This window comes from Orycteropus afer, unplaced genomic scaffold (assembly GCF_000298275.1).
Source record: "Orycteropus afer afer isolate SDZICR_OR568_19922 unplaced genomic scaffold, OryAfe1.0 scaffold00049, whole genome shotgun sequence".
Lineage (NCBI taxonomy): Eukaryota > Metazoa > Chordata > Mammalia > Tubulidentata > Orycteropodidae > Orycteropus > Orycteropus afer.
Window position 1 is genome coordinate 1,327,053 of NW_006921636.1, and position 24,396 is coordinate 1,351,448.

The following is a 24,396-nucleotide window of genomic DNA, read 5'->3' on the forward strand; positions in this document are numbered from 1 at the left end:
AAATCATCTGAGGTCATTGTTTTTCAAGGTTTTTTCATTCCAGATCCAGTTTGGGGAGAGGAAAAGCTATTTATGAGTAATCTCACCACTCACTGAAAATAAGTACATGAAAGAAAAGAAGAAAACAAGGAATTCAGTGAGAAGAGAGGCACTTATGTTTCTGAGGCATCAATGATGGGCCTTCTGGTTTTCACTGAATAATGGAAGTAGATCATTCATTGAAAGGAGCAACTGAAATAATCTCATAACAGGAAAGCCCCAAAGATTAGAGCATTAGTTGCCGTCTGGGACCCACAGCACTGATTAGAACAGAGCGATAGAAACATCGAAATAAAGGAACTATTTTGTGATTCTGTTCTTAATGTCTAGATATGCATTCTATCACTTTTTTTTTTTTTTTTCAACTTAGAGTTTCCGGAGAAAGGTGCTGAGTCTGACTTTGGGCAAGCGTTAAATCAATTTGGCAAATCTTTCCAAGGTTCACTAGCTAGTGGCCTGGAAAAAAATCCATATTAAGACTTTAAAAGCCTACAAGTGCCAGAATTGCTTAAAATAGTTAACTTAACAATTAACCCGGGATGAACTTAGGATGAGCTTGTCCAGCATGTTTCTTGCTGGGACCAGAACAAAAAAATCAGAAAACAACTTCATTTGGGAGAGGACACTTCAATTGTATAGGTCAATATCAAACTTCTTAGGTAATGAATGACTATGGTAGTTATTCATGTGCTGGCAGATCTGATGAAGTCACATGGTATCCCCAAATTTCTAAATGACTTTTATCAAGAGATCTTGGAATTTCTCAAGTTACAAGTAAAACGAACTGGCTAACTTGCTTCTTTTCTTATTTTCAGAAAAGCTTTGTTAACCTAGAGATTATCTGTAACTGAAAGGCAGTTGTAAATTTCACCTATAAAACTAGATAGGCATGGATTAAGCAGTACATAATATGCTGGGTCCAATTTCAAGATGGCGACAGTAGAACATTGAGCCAAGCACAGGGTCCTTCTGAGTGCATCACGTATGCATAGAGCCAGCCTTGACTTGGGAGTGCAGATGTTTGATCACCACTCCAATTTCTTTTAATAGCTACTGGTTTATGCAGAAGGAGCCCGAGTTGGTGCAGTGTTTAAAGCATTCAGCTGCTGACCAAAAAGTCAGTGGCTCAAACTCACCAGCCACTCCATAGGAAAAAGATGTGGCAGTCTGTTTCCACAAAGATTACATACAGCCTTGGAAACCTTATGGGGCAATTCTGCTCCCATAGGGTCCCTGCAAGTCAGAATCTGCTCAATGGCAGTGGGGTTTGGTGTTGAGTTTATGCAAATGTTCCTTTTGTTCTTGTGCCAGGTTAAGTGCTTTACATATCTTTTTCTAGAAAATTATGGATTTCATTTAGATTTATAAATCTATTTGCGTACAGTTTCTCACTGTATTCTGTTGGGATTTTTTTAATATCTATAATATTTGCTGGTAAAATTTTTTCCTTCTTAGCATTGAACATGTGTATGCTTTCTCTATATCTTTTCAAAGGCGTGTGTTTGTAGTCCTTTTAAGGAACAAAATGTTGGTTTTCCTGTTTCATTACCGTATACTTTCCTTTCTATCATTTATTTATTTTTGCTTATTCTTATTTTACTTACACATTTATTTTTATACACTTTTATTTATCCTTATTTTTTCTCTGACTTGTCCAACCTTGGAAATTAAAAATAAGCCTTGTAATCTTTCCCTTCAAAAATCGCTAGTTTAAGGAGTATATTTTTAGTTTCAAACATTTCGGTATCAATCATGTGAGTTAGGAAAGAACATGTGCCCCAGGAATGAGAGAAGATAAGTTAGCAACCAAGATATCACTCCCAGGCATGGTTCTTCATATCATTCTGTCCCCAAACAAGTGTCTGTCAGTCCCTTTCCAAGTAGTACTGACCCCTTTGAAGGGAAAAATTCCCTCAACCTCAAAACTGCTCCAACCTTTATGAATACTGATCTGGTATAAATTGACCCTTGTGGATATAAGTCAAAAATTATCTAAACAAGTAAACAAATAAAACCTTGTAAATAGTAGATGAGAAGGAACCAAAAATTCACAGCTATCAGTAGTGAACTTCCAATAAAACTTCCCTGTCTAAAACAGATGGCCAGGTTGGTTTGCTGATTGAAACATTACATTAAGATATTTATCTTGACTGGAGTTTTTGGCACCACCTTAAATTTTGTCCCAAACTGAGTGCCTCACATGCCTCATCCCTGCACTAAGACACTCGCCCCACTTGCCTCACCCTCCTCCTGGCCCAGCATAGGAAGCACAGGAGAAGGAAACTAGGAATCACCAAGCCTTTCTTCCCGATTAAGCAACCTCCACTCAACCCTGCCTGGTAACTTCCACAATCCTAATTCCAACTCCAATGAAATGCCAAAAGCCCACGTATGATGAGCCTTAGGATTCATTCCCAAACTGACGAATGGCAAAAGTATGGACTAGAATAAAAAGATTCTTTGATTCGAAAAAGCCCCTCACCCATTGTCTCAGTTCTCTAGTGCTGCTGTAACAGAAATACTATAAATGCATGACTTTACAAACAATTGATTTTCTCACAGTTTTGGAATCTAGAAATCTGAACTCAGGGTGCCAGCACTAAGGGAAGGCGTTCTCTCTCTGTGGGCTCTGGAGGAAGGTCCTTGTCTCTTCAAGCTTCTGCTCCTGGGTGATCTGCATGTGGTTTGGCATCTCTTGTCCCCCATCTCTGCTTGTGTTTAATCTCTTTTATATCTCAAAAGAGATTGATACATCCTATAATAATCCTGTCTCATTAACATGACAAAGATAACCCATTCCCAATGGGATAATAAGCACAGGCATGGAGGTTAGAATGTACAACATATTTTACTTGGGGAGAGGGGTACATAATTCAATCCATAATATTCTATTTGGCTCCCCAAAATTCATGTCCTTGCCACCTGTGGAACACCTTCACTCTATCACATCATCCCAAAAGTCTTAAATCAACTCTAAGTCTAAAATCTCATCTTCCGAAGCATCTAAATCAAAAATGTTTAAAGTTATGCAACCTGCTGTGAACTTTTACAAATTTAATTAATCCTATAAAGGCCACCAGGAGCCCTGGTAGCATAGTGCCTAAGGCACTTGACTGCTAACCAGAAGGCTGGTGGTTCAAACCCACCAGCCACTCCTCAGAAGGAAGGTTGGGCAATCTATTTCCGTAGTGATACTGCCTCGGAAACCCAAGGAGGGGCCGCTATGAGTTGGGTCCAACTCTATGGCACATAACAACAACATAAAGGCCAACAGTAAATATCATCATCATGTTTATGATAAATATACTGAATCAGGCTCAAAGAGACTAAGTAACTTGCTCAAAGCCTCACAAGTAGTAATGGTGGGCCCTGTATTTGAACCCAAGTCTATAAGTCTCCAAAGTTCAAGCTTTCCTACTGCATCTTACTTGTCCTGGAGTCAGTTCTCACTTACAGCGACTCATAGGATGGAGTAGAAGGGCTTCTCAATGGCTTCTCAACCACAGGGTTTCCAAGACTGTAATCTTTATGGAAGCAGACTGCTATATCTTTCTCCTATAGAGAAAACTGGGGGTTTGAACTTCTGACCTGTTGATTAGCAACTGAGAACTTAACCAGGTGCCACCAGGGCTCCTTCCAGTTCTTTTTATCTTTGGCCAAAGAGAGTGTTCTTCAAGTTGGTTCCTGAGTCCCTTTTGACATAATTTTAACAGTTTTTTGTAGCTTTCTTAGTTTCTAGTACAACAGAGTGTTTCTGACTCCCCTTGTCCTTTGCTTGTCTTAGCCCTGGAACCTGCCATCTCTCCAAAGACCCTGGATTCCCCTTAAATGAAAATGGCAATTAATGACCACAGTTTAGTACTAGGGCTACTTAGTAATACTGGGCTGGCTTTTGTTTCTTGGCCGTCTCAGTAGACAAACCCAAACCCACTGTCATCAAGTTGATTCTGACTCAGAGCAGTCCTCATTGCATTTCCCGAGTCTGTAAATCTTTACAGAAGCACAGCGCTCCATCTTTCTTCTGCAGAGTGGCTGATGAGTTCAAACCTCCCACCTTTTGGTTATCAGCCAAATGCCTCAACCACTGTACCACCAGAGCTCCTTAACCATAGGCATATTGTTGTTAGGTGCCGTCAAGTTGGCTCTGACTCATAGCAACCCGGTGTACAACAGAAGAAAACACTGCCTGGTCCTGCACCAGCCTCACGATCCTTGCCACATCTGAGCCCATTGTCACAGTCACTGGGTCAACCCATCTCGTTGAGGGCCTTCCCCTTTCTCACTGACCCTCCACCTTACCAAGCATGACACCTTTCTCCAGGGAATGGTCCCTTCTGACAACATGACCTAGGTAGGTGAGATGAAGTCTGGCCATTCTTGCTTCCGCTTCCAAGGATTCCACCTGCTCTCAATTACTACGCAACCAGATGGTTTGTAACTTCATGGGCTGGGCATGGCCCTTCATTCTCCAAGTCATAATTTTTAACAGACGTATTCAGGACTGCCCTTATCATCACAAAGTCCTCCCTCCAGATCAATGTTTTTCAACCTCGGCACTACTGACATTTGTGGCTGGATCATTTCTTTTAATTGTTTTATTTGTTACTGTTTTTGAGGCTATGCAAAGCAGAACACACACCCATTCCACAGCGTCTGCCTGTAACGTTCATCCTCACTGGTGACATTCTTCGAATTCTGCAGCCATTCTTCTCGTCCTCTGTTTCTTAGTTATTCCTAAACTCACTGCCCCCTAAGTTTCCTATTTAATCTTCCCAGTTGGGTTTGTCAGTTTGATCCCATATAGGTCAATCTTAAAAGAGTAGAATGCACAAGACAGGCATTCCTTAACAGTTGAGCTATTGTTTGGTTTTAAGAAGACTTTAGGGGATATTTTTTGTTTAAGTGTTAAAGATTATCTCAGGGCAACAGTTTTAGGGGTTTGGGAGCTGGATCTAAAGAAGCCTTGGTGGGGCAGTGGTTAAGTGCTTAAGTGCTAACCGAAAGATCAGTGGTTCGAGCCCACCAGCTACACCACAGTCTCCTCTAGTAAGGTTCACAAAAAAAAAAGAAGAAAATAATAAAAAACCAAACCCATTGCCATGGAGTTGATTCTGACTCATAGCGACCCACTATAATGACATAGTAGAACTACCCCGTAGGGTTTCCAAGGCTGTAAGTCTTTACAGAAGCAGACTGCCTCATCTTTCTCTCACAGCATGGTTGGTGGCTTCAAACCACCAACCTTTTGGTTAGCAGCCCAATGCTTTAGCCACAGCACCACCAGAGCTCCTCATAAACATTACAGCCTTGGAAGTCTTATGGGGCAGTTCTACTCTGTGCTACATGGTCGCTATGAGTCAGAATCGACTCCACAGCAGTGGGGTCTTATTATTGTTATTATTTAGAGGCGGAATGTTGTGAGGGCTGTCTTGTGCATTGGAGGGTGGTCAGCAGCATCCCTGGCCTCTACTCTCTAGATGCCAGTAGTTCTCTTCCCAACCCCCACCCCTGGCACCCCCATCATGACAACCAACAATGTCTCCAGACATTGCCACATGTCCCTGGAGAGGTGAAGTTGCCCTCCCCTGTGTATATCCCACCCCCACTACTATAGATCACTCTCTCACTAGAATTGCTCTCTGTCTGGTGGATACCATTAAAGTCTACAAAAGTTTCAGAGTTAAATGCAAACTTTATACATTGGAATAACAATTTAACCAGGAGCATGCATTCATCTCACAGGTATGTATTGTCTCCCTTGTTGTTGTGCACCATCTAGTCAATTCCAACTCACGGTCATCTCACCATCTTCCTAGAACGCTATACATACAACTTTAAAAATGCCTACACTGGCAGTCATGAAGTCTCCAAGATAGTTACTGATGGTTGGAGATTGAAATCTGCACTATGGATTAGCAATGGAACAAAGAACGGACTTGCCAGACCAGACTGGGCTGACCAAATTATGACCCACAGGAGAAATTACAGTAATGTAACAAAAGGTACAAACAGCTGACATAATACATTCCATTTACCCAATTCAGAAGAAATTTCACCTGGCTTTGAAGTGAAGCTTAGAGGATGTGTAAATTTCCATACCAGTGTTGAATAGCTTTGGGATATTTGTTACTAAGGGGTTTACCTTGGCTATGCAAGCAGTTCCCATGAATTCTGTATCAGCACTCAGAAATGCAGGTGAGAACAGTGACTTGTAACCATATATTGCTCAAGACACTTTGTGTGGTAAGTCAGTTCTAGACAATGGCTTTGGGAAGCACCTTTGTCTCAACAAGTTCATGCATTTTTCCCTGTTTCTAGGCACCTTCTAGAAGAGTTCTGGTGGTGCAGTGGTTAAAGCATTCAGCTGCTAACCAAAAGTTTGGAAGTTCAAACCCACCAGCCACTCCATAGGAGAAAGATGAGGGAGTCTGCTTCAGTCGAGATTTACAGCCTTAAATGTGGAAGTTGTTACGTTGGTGAAAGTCTTGTTGTATATGTTTGCACCACAATACAAGTAAAACCAAAAAGATTTACAGCCTTGGCAACCCTATGGGGCAGTTGCACACTGTGCTATAATAGTGTCACTATGAATGGGAATTGATTAGATGGCAGAGAATTTGGGTTGGGCAATTTCTGATTAACCAGGTGCAAAAATTATGGAAGAAAAAAAGAGGTTTTTTTCTGCTTACTGCTAATGCTATTCATTTGAATACATACAGGAAAGCCATTTGAACTTCTAGTAATTTCTGGCACCTTATAGAAAGTTAAGACACAAATAGAGTAACAACAGCTATGTGATCAGTCAGTTGTTGATTTAAGTTGTGAACACCATGAGAGCTAGAGCTCCGGCAGTGTTCTGTCTACCTTGTCTAGTACCTGGCACATACCAGGTGCTCAAAAGGCTTAGATGAATGAATGAATAACCTTTATAAATCCATTAGTTTCATTTCCTAAAAGATGCACAAGAAACAGAATTTGGAAATAGATTTGAAATCCTGTTTTTTCCCTTCCCCATGTTCCAAATAATCTTTTAACACCTTTCGATATAAATACATTAGTCATCAGCTCATCCTTCGACTTTGTAAGTTGATTAGAGTTTTGCGTTTGGGATGAACTTAGATACTCCTACTGAGCTGGCTCAATGCTTGGCTCACTGCTCCACTGAGGATGAATGGTGAGTCCGCCAAATGTTACCAAACCCAAGGGGAATTTTGTATTGCAGGCCTGGGCACCTGGCATCCTAACTATGTATTACCTGGACTCATGGAGACCACCAAGTTCACGGTCCCTCCAGTCTGAGTTGATGCTATGCTTGGCTTCCCAGAAGTGCTAGAATATCACCAAGTTGAATGAACACTTCAAGGAGTAGTTGTGTTGAATAGTAACAATCAAAGGGATTGATTATAGCCAAGGCAGTGACTAGAAGCACACATTGAGGGTTTGAGGATCAACCTGTTATGATTAAGTTCATTATAAGCATTATCTCATTTTAATCGTTACATCAATCCGAGAACTGGGAACAAGGATTATCCCAGTTTTTCTGTCAGGAAACAAAACCTCAAAGAGGTTAAAAAAAAAATGTGCTGTAGGTCACAGAACCAATAAGTGGCAGCCCTAGTCTTTGAACCCACTATGTTTTATGATCCCATAGCTTTATGACCCCTATGGTCATGGCCACTGTGATTTATATTTGAAATCCGAAAGTAAAGAAACACATAAATAAGTGAATACATCAAGAGATAAATAAAAACGGTAGACACTAGGTCAGTTTGAGGAGCCCTGGTAACACAGTGGTTAAGCGTCCAGCTGCTAACAGGAAGATCTGCAGTGGAACTCACCAGCCACTGCGCTGCAGAAATGTGTGGCAGGGCAATCTACTTCCATAGATTGGAAATCCATGAGGGGTTGCTATGAGTCAAATCAACTCGACGTCAGTGAGTCTGGGTTTCTTTGGTTGGCTTCCACAAAGATGACAGCCTTGGAAACCTTGTGGGGCAGTTCTGCTTTTTCCTACTGGGTCACTAGGAGTTAGCATCAACTCGACGGCACACTACTACAACAACAGGTCAATTTGACTTCAAACCTAAAATGGATGGGGAGACAAACTGCAACTTAGGGGCAGCTCTCACACTGCAAGCTTTCCCAAGAAGGAGGTCAGATCTGGGCAGTTTCTGCAGGCACAGGCTTCAGTAGCAGGCGTGCACAAAGCAGGTGTTCCCTGAATGAAACGCGGAAGAACCCTGGAGTGGTTCACCTCGAGGAATCCTCATTAACTTACAACCAAGTGAATAGGGATGGTAGAACCAGCCCCCATAATGGCCACACACCTGAGGTGGACTTGGCTGTAAGGAATCTGATGTGGGTATTGACTGACTTTCTCCTTTCAACTCATATTATTTACAAAGAATCCCCTGAAAACACTGCTATCCAAGGACGAGACTATCTACGATTACCTTTGTGACTCACCGTGTTAGATTACAGTTTTTGTTTGTCTGTTTAATAATATTTTGTTGTGTTTTCACTGAAGGTTCACACAGGAGTTTAGGTTCCCATTCAACAATTTCTGCACAGGCTGTCCAGTGGCATTGGCTACATTCTTCTCATTGTGTGAACAGTCCATTGTTTTCATTCTGGATGTTTCATTTCCATTAATCTGCTTTCCCTGTCTGCTTACATTCGCATCTTGGTTTTAATGTCATTGTTGACTGTTTGGTCTCATATGGATGCTTTGTTAAAGGATCACAATACTTTCACGTCATATTCATTATTTTGACCTCAGAGGTTGGTTTCAGTTCAAGCTTTGAAGAGGGTCTCAGGGCAATAGTCTGGAGGAGTCAGTCTCAACCAGTTGGTTTTTTCAGGAATTTGAGACTCTGTTCCACATTTTTCTCCCATTTGATCAGGATTCATCTATTGTGACCTTGATTAGGGAAGTCAGTAGCTATGTTTTATAGATGGTTGTGATGTTTCCAGAGACCACTGATTAAACCACAACACATAATTGCATAATAATCGTAGCTACTACTCTGAACACACATGCAAATGCACACACATCTGCACACACTCAGCTTCATATAGCCACATGGACTTTTCTTTTTTTTGTCATAGTGGTTTGGCTTTCTTCACTCTGATCTTTTTGTCCTCTCCTGGCTCCCATGCACCTCATCTCACTCTCAGCTGCTAGGATGTAGGGAATATCAGCTACAAGCTTGTTGTAAGATTTGCCTAAATCAGGGGTCAAAAACAACTAGCTGAATTTTCCTGCACGCATGTCTGCTTTGGTCTTCATAGTGTTTGCTTCTTCTAATTAGGCTATAAACATTCAGGCCTTAGATTTTTCTTGAAAAGTCAGAAGCCCTGATGATACTGGATCTGCATTTCTGTCTGGAAGCAAAGAGCTGGCGTTGAATAATGGTTTCCTTTATGACAGGCCAGACCCCACCCTGCTCTACATTTTTTTTTTCCCCACTTCCAAGTTTGGTTTTGGGTTTTTTTTTTTTTTTTTCTCAGTTATGTTACTTGCCTGCCTCTGTAAGCATCTGATTTTGAGAACACTGGGTTTAATAAAAGGAGCTCTGGTGGCACTGTGGTTAAAGCATTGGGCCGCTAACCAAAGGTCGAATGTTTACACTCACCAAGAAAGATGTGGCAGTCTACTTCCATAAAGATTACAGCCTTGACGCCTAAGGTGAACCCTTACACCAGGTAGGTACACTCCTTGTGACAGTCAAGCATGGGAGATCAGAAGGGCAGTCTTTGCAGAGGGAGATAGCTCAGAGGACGGGAATGAGTAGGAAAGAAGGACACAGGGAAAAGGCAACCACAGGGAAGAAGTGAGAAGAGAGCTGTTACATTGTGGGGACTACAGTCAACGTCACCAAACAAAATGTACATGAACTGTTATACGGAAAATGAATTTGCTCTGTAAGCTTTCATCAAAATCACGATTTCAAAAAAAAAGAAAGAAAAAATGATTACAGCCTTGGAAGCCCCATGGGGCAGTTCTACTCTGTCCTACTGGGTTGTATGAGTTGGAATTGACTCAATGGCAGTGGGGTTTTGTGGGTTTAATAAAGTGTCATTGGGAAGTACATTTCAAAGTACAAAGTATTCACTAATGAAAACATTTAAATAAGAGACAAAGGAGGAAAAAAAAGAAGTCAAAAATAGAGGGAATAAAAGCTAGAATAATTTTTTTTTTCTCCTTAATAAAAAGTTTGCTCTGGTAGCATAATGCCTAAGGCACTTGATTGCTAACCAGAAGGCTAGCGGTTCAAACCCACCAGCCACTCCTCAGAAGGAAGGTTGGGCGATCTACTTCCATAGTGATACTGCCTCAGCAACCCAAGGAGGGGTCGCTGTGAGTCAGGTCCGACTCAACGGCACATAACAACAACAACAACAACAAAAGTTTGCTACAGAAATGTTAACCCATATTAACTTGTTAAAAATATACAAAAATCAAGTTACTTTCTCTCACAGACATGGATAAATTTTTATTTTCCCTTTTATATTATTTTATTTAGGAGAGCTCTGGTGGTGTAGTGCCTAAGGCATTTGACTGCTAATCAGAAGACTGGTGGCTCCAACCCGCCAGCCGCTCCTTGGAAAGAAGGTCGGGCAATCTACTTCCTTAGTGCTACTGCCTCGGAAACCCAAGGAGGGGTCGCTATGAGTCGGATCCAACTCGATGGCAGTGAGTTTGGTTTTCTGGTTTTATTATCTTATTTGAATATTCAATTATCTTAGGAACTCTAGTTGAAACAACACAGTAATATATTAGCCTGATAATTTCTCTTATGAAATTAAGCTTAAAATTTCAGCTTTTTTTGTTTTGAAATGTAAATTACATGTGGTTGTGATTGTGGTTTTTATACTAATATTTATAATAATTTTAAGGATTACATTAAAGTAAATAGAAGCTTCTCTTTGAAGGTCTTTCAATAATCATATTTTGCTAATATGACTGAGAATGGAGTGCAAGTGAAGGAGGAAGTGGATTATGAAAAGAAAGGGAAGTGTAAAAATGGGAAGGAAGAAAGGGAATGAAAAAAGAAGGAAGGGGAAGGAAAGGAGGCCATTGACTCAATAACTGAATACATATTTACTGAACACTTACAATGGACCAGACTCTATTCTAGGATCTGAAGATGGACCAGTAAGCAAAAGAGCTCCTGCCTTTGCAAATTTATTCCAGAGGGGTGAGAGAGAATATATTTTGTTGGTGGGGTGTGCTATCAAGTCGATTCTGACTCCTACAATTCCATGTGACATTAGAACTGCCCTATAGGGTTTTCTAGGCCCTAATCTTCAAGGGAGCAGATCGCCAAGTCTTTTTCCCATGGAGCCACAGAGTGGGTTTGAACTGCCAGCCTTTGGGCTAGTGGCCAAGCACTTAACCATTATACCACCAGGGTTCTGTAATATCATATCATGTGTCCAGCCTTGATAAGTATAATGAAGAAAAAGACAGTGAGGTAAGGAAGTGGGGAAGTGTTGGAGGATGGGGATTGCACTTTATGTAGAGTAGGGAGGGAGTCCTCTCTGACAAGAAGATGTTTGAGCAGAGACCTGAATTACCTGAGAAAGCAAACCAGTGGGTTCCTTGGGGCATTCCAGATCAAAAGAGCAGTGAGTACAAAGGCCACGAGGCAGAAAGCATTCTTGCAGTGATAAAGAAAGAAGTGAAAGGACTTCGTGGTTGCAGCAGAGGAAAGTGGAGTGAGTGGTAGATTATGCCACAAGAGATCAGGAATGAGCTCATGTAGAGCTTTGTAGGCCACAGGAAGGAGTTGGCATCTTATGCTAATTATGAAGGGAAGCTATTGGAGCGTTTTGAGCTATACGATCTGGTTGTTGTGAACAGACTATACCAAAGGAGAACAAGAATAGAGGTAGAGAAACTAATCAGACCAGATAAGAGTGGCTAGAAGCTTGCACTAGATTGTTATGGATGAAGATAAGTGATAGGTGGTAGAATTTGGGAAATATGTTGAAAGTAGAGCAAGGAGGATTTGCTGCCTGGGTGACATGACCTACGATTCATTGTACCTAGAGAAGACTTCCAGGGACCAAGCCTTGAAAAGTAGTGGCCAGTGAGACAGGAGAACAACCAAAAGAGAGCAGTGTCCTCAAATCAAGTGAAGGAAAATCTTCTAGAAAGAAGAGTGATTGACTGAGTCAAATGATGTGGCTAGATCAAGAAAGAAAGACGAGAAATGCTTGTTGAATTAGGTAATATGGAGAGTGTTAATGGGAATAACGAAAGAGGCTTCTGTGGGTGGTAGGTCAAAAGCCTTTTGGCAGTGAGCATAAGAGAGAATAGAGGAGAGGAAGTGCAGCTAAGGCATAAAGACCATTGGGCTAAGTTTTCCTGATTAGGAGAGCAGAGAAGTGGGATCAGGGAGATTTTAGTTGGGTTGGTTGGTTGGTTGGTTACTTAGTTGGTTTTTATGGAAAGGTTTATTAGAGAATGCTTGTGCAGCTGTGGGAATGGTCAATAAAAGGGCAAAAATGGATGATGTAGGAGAAAGAATGCTGAAATGTGCACTTCAGGTGGTAGAACAGGTGGGATTCGGCAACAAATGGAGGAACTCAGTTTAGTAGTACAGGAGCAAAAAACGTCCCTCTGGGATGGCAGGTGTATGGGTAATTTGTTGGTAATTTGTTGATGGAAGTAGGTAAAAGTGTTCTTAGAGCTTCTGTTTTCTCAGAAGCAAAGCCTCCAACTAAGAGTGAAGGATAGAGAAGGTATAGGAGAGATGAAGATATGCAAAGATCAACTTAGGAAAAGAGTCGATTGACTAAGAAAATGTAGAAGGGCCTGCTAGGGCAGCATGAAGGTCTCTTTGGATATGCATGATCATGAATTGAAAAGAAGAATACTCAGCATGTAGGTGTTTTTCAACTGATCAAGTGTGGGTGTGAAGCTCTGGATTTCCCAGGGCTAATGTTTTGCAAGGTTTGAACAAAAGAATGTAATAGGGTGTGTTAGCCAGCTTAAAAATGGCTTCCAATGACCCTGGCTTCTGGTGTTCATGCCGTTGTGTAGTCCCTTTTCCCATACCTAGTAGGGCTAACTTTGTGACCAATGGAATATCATGAAAACCATAGTGTGTGACTTCTGAGGCTCTTTCATAAAAGATTGTGATTTTCACCTTGCATTCTCTTGTATGCCTTACTCTGGGAGAAGCCAGCCACAATGTTATGAGAATGCTCATAAAATCCTATGGAGGGGTCCAAGTCACAAGGAACTGAAGCGATCTGCCAACAACCAGGACTAACTCCCCAGGTATGTGAGTGAGTCAACTTGGAAGTGAATCTTGCAGCCCTAGTCAAGCCTTCAGGTGACTGCAGCGCTGGCCAACATTCTCACTGCAACCTCATAACAAGTCCTCAGCCAGAACCACCTAATGGAGCCGTCCCAGATTCCTGACTTACAAAAATGGTGTGAGATAATAAATGCTTCTTGTTCGTAGCCAGTGTATTTTAATAAGATTTGTTATGCAGCAGTAGATAACTAATACAAAAGGAAAGGTGTTTTCAAGGGAATGATTATAATGATGAACCACAGAAACTAAGAAGGGTAAGGAGAGGAGGGTTACGCAAAACAATTGGATGGAAATAACTGAATCAAATGCAAACTGGTCACCATGGCCAAATACCTAGCCCCTGGTGCCCTCAGAACTAGTCAGTCACCACTTACCCTATTACTCACCAGGTGCACCCACACACTCATGCTGTCGGTGTCGCTGTTGATCTTTCAATGCACCAAGCTCCTTCCTGCCTCAGGACACTTGACAACTGTGATTTCTTTACCCAGAACACACTTCCCCCAGACCTTTACATGACTGGCTCCTTTTCATTCTTTAACTAACTAACAGAACCGAAAAAAGAACAAAAGAAAAAACCAAACCCACTGCCATCGGGTCTATTCCAACTCATAGCAACTCCCATTGGGTTTCGAAGGTGGTAAATCTTTATGGAAGTAGATTGCCCACGGGGTGGCTGGTGGGTTTGAACCACCAACTTTTTGGTTAGCAGTCAGATGCCTTAGGCATTTTGCCATCAGAGCTCCTTTAACCAGCTGCTGTCAATTCTGACTCCTGGTGACTCCATGCAAGTCAGAGTAGAACTGTGCTCCACAAGGTTTTTAATCATTGTTTGGGAGTAGATTGCCAGGAGTTTCCTCCAAGTGCCTCTGGGTAGACTTGATTGTCCACTCTTTTGGTTAGCAGTCAAGTGTTTTAACCATCTGCATCAGCCGAGGAATTTTCATTCTTTAGGTCTCGGCATAAAAGTCATACATTTAGAGAGAACCGTCTCATCTAATGTTACCATCCCCTCGTCCCCACTAAGCTACTCTATAGCATCACCTTACTAATTAGCTGCTCAACAGAAATTTAAGAGAACATAGGTCTTGTCTCTCTTACTCTCTGCTGTTTCCCAGCACTTAAACTGACTTTGCCATTGTTATTGTTGTTATGTGCCAGGGAATCATCTCCAACTCATAGGACCCCTCCTTGGGTTTCTGAGGCAGTATCACTATGGAAGTAGATCACCCAACCTTCCTTCCCAGGAGTGGCTGGTGGGTTTGAACCACCAACCTTCTGGTTAACAGTCAGGTGCCTTAGGAACTATGAGCTCTCAACTTCACCATAGTAGGGTCATAACAAAGACCTACTAAATGGATGGATACAAAGAAGAAAGCAAATGGAATAGCTTGAGATCATGACTTATATAAACACTGCAAAGTACTGACAAAAAGGAAATGTCTGTTAGACTGTAACTGAGGTCAGTGGGGGAGCAGGCAATCAAGAGGCGGAACAAAGACACCTTTAGCCTCAGAGACTCCAAACTGCCATTCATGACTCAACTGTGGGAAGGAAGCCAAACCAGATCTGGCTTCTGAATGGAAACAGCCAGCTAACTGCACTAACAAGGATGCAGATCTGACAGGGAAGAGGTGGGAAAGCATTTCCTACTTGGCCAACGCTCCACTCCCAGCCTGCATGCGATCCTATCTTAGGAAGCTTCACGAGTATCCATCTCTAGTTTATCACAACTCCCTCAGTCCCATGGACATGGCCACCTGGTGAAGCCAGTGCTAGCAGCAAGCCATCCCTCCAGTTTCACATTGCAGCTTCCAGAAAATTCCACCAAAACATGAGTGATTTTTTTAAAACATTTTATTCCATTTTGGTGAATATATACAGAGCAAAACAGGCTCCCATTTAACAATTTCTCTGCATAGTGTTCAGTGACATTGGTTATATTCTTCACGTTGTGTCAACATTCTCATGATTTCCATCCAAGTTGTTCTGATCCCATTATCTTAGTCTTACTGCCACCAAACTTCTCGGCTATACTGTGGAGTAACTGTTGTGCATTTGATAGCATATAGATACATTTTTTTTCTGTTTTCTTTTCATGCACATCTGATTTCACAGCCCTGGTTACCATCCCCAATGTAAAAACTCTCCTCTCTCCCCTCTGTGACCACCCCCTCCCTGTGCCCTTCTCATCTATATGTTCCATTCTGTCCAGCTCTCCCTCTATGTGAGTACTACCCCTCTGGTGTCTCATGGCTGATTGATGCAAGGGGTGCATCTCCCTAGAGTTGTTGTTGCTGTTGTTATGTGCCGTCGAGTTGGACCCAACTCATAGCGACCCCTCCTTGGGTTTCCGAGGCAGTCTCAGTACAGATTTAGATTGCCCAACCTTCCTTCTGAGGAGTGGCTGGTGGGTTGAACTGCCAGGCTTCTGGTTAGCAGTCAAGTGCCTTAGGCACTACACTACCAGAGCTCCTCCCTGGAGTAGGTAGGTGCATCAACCTGGGCTAGTTGTTCTGTATGTAGGTCTTTGTACTGTTGGGCTGAGAACCAATCCATGTAAGTGAGTCTATTTCTAGACCCAAAGGGTAACCCAGGGCCATAGTCTTGGGGTTTCCAACAATCTCTCTCTGACTAGCAATTCTGGTCACTTTTGTGTTTTTGAATTTTATTCCACACGTTTCCTCCCACTCTATCCAGGATCTCCAGATTTGATCACTTTCTGAGCAGTTGGCATTGGTAGCTGGGCACCATCTAGTTCTTTTGGTCTTGGATCATGGAGGCTGAGGTCCTCTTGGTCCATCTTATCTTTGGACTAATTGTTTCCAGATGACTTTGACCTTCTTCACTCTTCTTTGCTCCAGACAAGAGGAGACCAATAGTTGCATCTTAGATGGCCACTCAAAAGCTTTTAAGAACCCAGTCGCTACTCACCAATTTAGGTTGTCTAACAAAATTTTTATGAACTATGTGTGCCAATTGAGCATTATGTCCCCCAGGACTGTGGTCCCAAGTCCCTGGGCCTGGTGATTCTCTCACAAGATGTCTGATTGTCTCTGAGAAGTTCCTCCAGCATATAGATAAATTTTTAAAAGAGTACATTTGTTACTTTTTTGGCTAAACTGTTATTTAGTTACAAGATGGCTCCAAGGATAGTTTTGGTTCAAGATTCAAAGAACATCTCAAGAAGGCAATAGCATCGGGGAATCTTCCACTCTCAATGGGTCCAGTAAGTCTGGATCTTTTGAGAATTTGAAATTCTCAAAACATGATGATCTTGTATTCAGTTACTACCACAAATGGCTTCCCTTGTACCCTAATTGGACTCTCTGAACCTAATATTAACATGCTATTGGCACCTAAAACCATAGCAGCCGTGCCTTAGTTATGAATTTACAAGCTGTTAACTCACCACAGATGGGTATTTTTAATCATTAAAGGGAAATCCAGGAACAGTTTGGATTTTCTGCCCAATTGAATGTTGCTCAATGTATGCAATTGGGCAACTTGAGACTTCCAAGGGTGTGAAGCCCAAAACATCCATGTTTGGGTGAACCACTGCCTCCTCAGAGAGGATTTCAGCATACTGCATGACTGTTAAAAACATGGGTGACATCATTATCAGGAAAACAATTTCCTGATGTGAAAGAGAAACAGTTTTCTCTTTCTGATGAAAGGCATGAGTTTTGTTTCAAAAACTGTCATCAGAACAAAAACAGATTCAGCTTCACATTTGGGACATGGAGTGATTCATAACCAATCATTCTTAATAAGGGGTTGATTGATGTGGCCTGTGCAGTAGCCAGCAGTCATGGTGTACAGCGACTATGGTGTACAGTGACTAGGATGGCTTCATTGCATACATCCTAAAACAGAGCTCAAGTGCCATACTTAATATTTTAGCACTGGAAATGGAAAACAGCAAACACAAACATGACAGTTAAAGGAAATGAAGAAATAGATCAATCATTTCTGTGGAAGAAAAATATGACATTTTCTTTATTTTTTTCCTTCTACTAAATGGTTCAAGTAGTACTTATTTACGTAAAAGAACCTTACCTAAAATGTACTCACTTATCTGCATGACCTCTACCCGCAAAAACGTTCTGGAGGATCAAAAAAAAGAGGATTTCTCTGTCTATTCTTTGTATTAGGAGCTCTGGTAGCACAGTGCCTAAGGCACTTGACTGCTAACCAGAAGGCTGGCAGTTCAAACCCACCAACCACTCCTCGGAAGGAAAGTTGGGCAATCTACTTCTGTAGTGATACCACCTCAGCAACACAAGGAGGGGTTGCTTTGAGTCAGGTCTGACTCAAGGGCACATAATAACAACAACATTCCTTGTATTGATAAAGACATTGAAGTTGCTGAGAATTTTACTCTACTTGGATCAATATTCAATGCCCATGGAAGCAGCAGTCAAGAAGTCAAATGATGTATTGCATCAGGCAGATTAGTAACAGAAGACTTCTTTGAATCTTAAAAAGCAAAGATGTTACTTTGAGGACTAAGGTGCACCAAACCCAAGCCATGGTATGTTCAGTTGCCTCATGTGCATGTGCCAGATGGACAACGAATAAGGAAGACGGAAGAAGAACTGACACATTTGAATCGTGGTGTTGGCAAAGAGTATTGAGTGGGCTACCAGAAGAGTAACCAGATAAACCTAGAAGGAAACACAGCCACAATGCTTCTTAGAAGTGAGGATGGCAAGACTTCGTCTCAAGCACTTTGGACACGTTATCAGGAGGGACATTACTGGAGAAGGACACCATGCTTGGTAAAGTAGAAGGTCATTGAAGAAAGAAGGAGATCCTCCATGACATGGATTGACACAGTGGCTGCACCAATGGGCAAGAATATACTCCCTGTTGTAAGGATGGCACAGAAGTAGGCAATGTTTCCCTCCATAACACATAAGGTCACTGGGAGTCAAATCCGAGTCAATGACACCTGCTAACAAAAACACGGAGGATGTAAGACAGGTTAGAAAGATAAACACTTCACAGCAAAATTAAATCACTGTGAAATATGTAGGACAAATTAGGCCCCTGAAACTCAAAACCGAACCCATTGTGGTAGAGTCACTTCTGACTTACAGCAACCCTGTAGGACAGAGCGGAACTGCCCTGTAGGTTTTTCCAGAGCTGTAAATCTTTATGGAAGCAGACTGCCTCATCTTTCTCCTGTGGAGTGGCTGGTGGGCTTGAACCACTGGTCTTGTGGTTAGCAGCTGAGTGCTTAACCACTGTGCCACCAGTGTTCCTTCAGCTAAGCACAGGGAATGATAAAGGAAGTGATAATAACTTCAAGAACGACAGTAACAGCAGCTTGCATTCACCAAGCTCTTTTTGAACATCACTGTGTACTAACGAGGAATTCTCCATTAATTATCTCAGGTTTCCTCACAACTAACCCCATAGGGATTACTACCCGGAGGAGGAGGAGCTCTGCTGGGCAGAGGTCAAGACACTCAGCTGCTAACCAAAAGGCCAATGATTAGAACCCACCAGCCGCACCGCAGGAAAAAAATGAGGCAGTCTGCTTCTGTAAAGGTTTACAGCCTTGGAAACCCATGGGACAATTCTACTTGTCCTAGTAAGGGTCACTATGAGTCAGAATTGACTTGATGGCAGTGGGCTTGGATTTTTCAGATGAGGAAACTGAGGCTGCCCGTGGTTTACTCACTCATCCAAAATTACACAACAAATGAATACGACACATGTGTAAGTCCTTTGGAAAAATGTGAAGTTCTCTTCCCTGGACTTTACACTTGCTACTGCTTCTCTCTAGAATGTTCTTTCCCATTAGAAATCCCCTCCACTCCCTCATCCCTTCATTTGTCTAGCTCCTCCTGGTCCTTCAGGGATCCCCTTAGCTGTCATCTCTCCATAACGCGTCCCTTCTTCTAGTGTCTACGTCCTCCACACACACATTGTCCTCGAGGCTTCACTGTCCTCCCAACAGGTCTCAGTGCCTCTTGGGAACTGGAATCTTGCCTATTACAATTTCTCCTGTAACCCTAGTCCTCAGCACAAATTATGTTTCACAAAGTTCTGTCACGTGAATGAAAGAAGACATTTGTTTTTGATAACCAGAGGGAGTACATTCTCCACCCACTCCCAACATGAACTCATTAACTCCTCAGAAAGGAAAAAAATAAATAAATCAATGTCCATTTCTACCAAGCCAGATAAATGATACCATCACTGCACACGAGTGCCAAGCTACCATCTAGTTTCTCTTCTTGAAAGACAACATATTCTACCAGACAAAAGGACTTAAGGCCCAAGTTCATTTCTAAAACGGACAGTAAAAAGAAAGAAATGTCTTTTATGAGGAAAACAAAACCAAAACCAAAACCTTGGAAGTAAAGCAAAGGAGTGAAATACAAGCCCAAACACAACGGTGTCAACTAAATGCCTCAATTCTGAAACCCCTTATCTGAACTTCTTATACAGACCGACATGCTAAACCCAATGCTCAAGCTAAAAATAGAAGACTTAGAAACACAAACCAAAAACTGTGTTGACCTCTCCTGCTAAGCACTGATTGTCAGAGCACAGGAACCGAAGGCCTTCTGGTACTACTAAGAAGTTCTCGCCCACACATTTTGATTCAGAGCCAGTTATCAAACTCCCAAGTTCAATCATGGCCCAGGGATCCCCATCCCCGAAAGGAATTGTGATGAAATTTCTGAATAAGGTCAGCAGGGACTTTTTGTACAGCAAGAGTCAAAGTGACAGAAAAGGAAAACAATGTTGTACTGGATGGGGTCAAAGTCCCTTCTCAGGAACATTTCATCACAGAGCTACCTAACCTACTTCCCATCAGCCCCACCCTCACCTGCACCTGGAGTTCAGCTGTGAGACTCATAGGATCATAGGCTTGGGAACAGTTTATTTTCCTGTGCTGCTTATTCTGAGGAAAACTAATAAAAACAACCAATATAAAAATGGCCAAATGGCCAATCGTAAGGGGTAGAGAAAATGGAGGTGAAATTGGAGGAGAAATGAGATAACTACTTGCAATAACAATTTTGTCAAGACCAAATACGCCTCAGAGGGTTGAAGATTTTTATGTGTTGGTCAGAGTTTGTGTCTAAAGACTAAAAACGACTGACTTGAGAGACAGTAATAATATTTCTCTTGAAGAAAGCGCTAATGCTATATTGCTACCTACACGAGTCTTTGAGGCCTTCTGCCCGAAGCCAGTTGTCATCTTCCAGGAACTGAGCTTGGCAGGTAATGTCATAGTCCCTTATGCTATTTTTAAACACACATTGGGAAAATTACAGAATATGATGGTAGTGTTCAAACATACCTCAAGTAAGGAATGCACTGCCTTTAAGAAGAAAGCCTCCTCCAAGGAGATACAGGGAAGTACATTTGGTCTGGTCTCTGGGCTGCCAAGCCTCCTTCCCTTTTCCTTTTCCCTCACCTTCAGCACACCTGAGCCAACGCTGCCATTTCTGTATGGAGAGGAATAGGCCCTTGACCTACAGGTGACCGGCTCACAAGATGAACTATGTGAGGACAGCACTGTGCTTTGTCAACAACTACAGACACTGTAGCCCTTTTCAGATATGCCCAGGTTACTCACGTCCGTGAACTCCTGCTAGGCTGCTTTCAGTTAGCTGCCGTTATAAAGACATTTTCCTTTCATTTCATCTGAGTGCTTTTCTTTGACTTTCAGACAGCTATGGGCAATAAATTTAAAACACACACATCAGTCTTTTCTGCAGCCCAAAAATTAGAAGATGCTTGTTTGAACTTTCGTTTCTTCTTCTTCTCTTTCTTCAAATGTCGTACTATTGCCCCAAATCCTCTGCTGCTCAGGACACTCTCAAGATGCATTTTCCACAGATTTTCCTAATGAAAGGGGACTGTTTTCTCACACTAAGATGTGCAAGAACCAGTTAAAGCTTAGCCTCACACATTTTACCAGCAGTTTTTAAAATATTGTATTTATTCTCCTTTTCCTTGATCTGAATTTATGGACTACTTAATTTATTAAGAAGAAAGTAACCAAAACCACTAATAATATACTTTAACTCTGAAAATGCAAAGAACATAGTGCATTCTAAATAATTAAAAGTTTCTAGTCAACATAAGTATAAAGCAAAAAATCAAACCCACTGCTGTCAAGTCAGTTCTGAGTCACAGTGACCCCCATTGGGTTTCCAAGGCAGTAAATCTTTACAGAAGTAGATTGTCCCATCTTTCTTCTGTGGAGCAGCTGGTAGGTTTGAACCACCAAATTTCTGGTGGCTTTGAACTGCCAACCTTCTGCGTAGCAGTCAAATGCCCTAGGCACTGTGCCACCAGAGCTCCTAACATAAGTCTAGACAGTATGTTATCTCAGAAAACTGGTAGATAAAATAGATGTACAATCACCTTGTAAAGCAGGTATTTTCTGCATCCTCACTTTACAGAGGAGGAAACCAAGGCACAGGCAGGAGTAAGCTACCCAAAGATACACAGGAGGTGAGTGACAGCCAGGGTTCCAACCCTGGCAGCCAAAATGCACAGACAGAGCCGTGATGACTGTAGTATCATGTCTTGCTCCTCCAGAGAAGTGGTAAGGGAGAGGAATTGGTCCTTCAATCCCTCAAGAAGTCTTTCTTGAGAACCTACTGTGTGCCTGGGGCTGTGCTGGATGCAGATGCAGTCTCTGCCCCCAGGAAGCTCCCGGACTGTTAGGAGATCAGACTTTAATCAAACTGGCATAATCAAGGCGGACCCCGAGTGTGACAAGGGCAGGTAGGGGAAGGTACCTGAGGCTGCCAGTGCCTTTCATGTGTTTTTGTTCCTATTAGGGGTGAGATTCTTTGGTCATTAAGGCCCAGGGATGCCCTCCTTTGCAGAACACACATCAACGAGGATCCGCTGGGCCCCGATCCACAGGCTGTTGAAAGTGCACACTCTTCCCAGTTGCAAACGTCCCTGTAAGCTTTGTGGCACACACTCTGAGCCCTTGCCATGTCTCCCGTGGTGCTGGGGCAGAGGAAATTGCGTGCCTCCTTTCACATGTCAACTAGCTGGAGAATGGGACCGTCTCCTTTAATGAACTACATGAAGCCTCAAGACTACAGCCTCAAGTATGTTGTTGTTGTTGTTGTTGTTTTGTGCCATCGAGTCAGACTTGACTCATACCATACACACTAAAAATCTTGAGAATTTCCTTAGAAAGGCCCAGACATGATTGATCGATGAGGCCATAAAATGAATATTCCCCTAAAACTTCCTCATCTCAGTTACTTGAGGACTTTGCATTAGGATTAGGGTCTTCCAGGGCCTCCAAAATGGTTGTGATCTGGAAAAACGTTATTTCTAACACATGGAAGAAGAACATCAAAATCACATGTATTAGATACTTAGTTAAGTATCTACAAAGCATAAAACTGCCTCAGTCATCAACTATTAGTCAAAATTGTGCATTCATTTGTATATATGTGTATATATATATATATATATATATATATATATATGACTCGACGGCACATAACAATATATATATATGTGGTTGTGTATGCACATATATGTATGTGTGTGTGCATATATATGTATATAGAAATATACAACTCAGTGTGGGATGAGGCTGAGCATATTCAGTCTGGTTTGGTGGTCAGCAGAGCAGTCCTGACTTACAGGGAAAGGAATAGGTGGAAAATAGTGGGGGTGTCAAAGATTTAGCTGTATGTTGGATTAAGTTTCCAAACAGCAGCCCAAAGCAATTATTGGCTCTTTTTTAATAGACATTTCTTTTAATTAGTTGCCTGAACCGAGTGGCCTGATTTTCCCGGTAGTGAGTCCCTTGAGTTCACTCCCCAGGTATTTACTGAGCGCCTACACTGCTGGATGAGGGTCGCATTCCTCTTTAAGGTTTCAGCCTCATCAGCATCTTCAAAGCCCCCTTGGGTTCTGTCCTGGCACCAAGAGACTGAGACAAGATCAACAGTGCCTCCTGCCTGACTGGCTTTGGCAGGAGACAACATGACTTTGCCTTCCCACTGAGGAATGTTGCCTGTACCCGAGAGGAACCAGGCCTGATGAACCCGGCAACCTCTTGACTGCCTCCCTCTGGGGCGAGTGAGTCCCAGAGACCTGCCATGCTAGTTGTCCTGACTGGGCTTGATGAGCCACGCAAACAGGAATTTTGCCCTTTGATGTTGTCTAGACACAGGGATGATTCAGTAAGTCCCTAGTGCGAGCAACCACAGGGAGAGCTGCAAACCTCAGGGGGAAGAAGGAGGCCTTCAAATCGCCCTGCTGAGCAAAACGACTTCCAGCGGGGAATGGACACTCAGGTTATGCACTTGCTTTTTAGCCTGAAGGACCCAGCTGACACATAGCCAGCTTGAAAATTCCTATTCTCTCCTCCCTAATAAATAAAATAAAACCTTCAAATACCATTACAAATGGGACCAAACTCAGCACTTCCACTCCGAGGTACATAGCTTAGAGAGTTCAAAGCAGAGACTCCAACAGGTACATGTACACAATGAACCTCTCTACCCAGGTTCATTGCAGCATTAGTCACTGTAGCTAAAAGGTGGAAACAACCTAGTGTCTATCAGCAGATGAATAGATAAAAAACATGTGGTCTATCCATACAATGGGAGATTTTCCAGACATGAAGAGATGAAGTGCTCATACATGCTTCATGGATGAACCTTGAAAACATGCTGAGAGGAATAAATTGGACACAAAACAACAAATATTATATCATCTCATTTATATGAAATATCTAAAATATGCAAATGCATAGAGGCAAAAAAAGTTTATTAGTGGTCACCAGAGGCTGGGGAGAAGAGCAAATGGGGGTTATTGCTGAAAGGATGTTGAGTTTCTGTTTGGGGATGGTGTCCAACTTAAAATGGATAATGGTGATGGTAGCACAACACTCTGAATGTAATTAATGTCACAGAACTGTACATTTAAAAATGGTTGAGGAGAGGAGGCGGGGCAAGATGGCGGACTAGGCAAAAGGATTGCACAGACCCTCTTCAACAAAGAAAAGGGA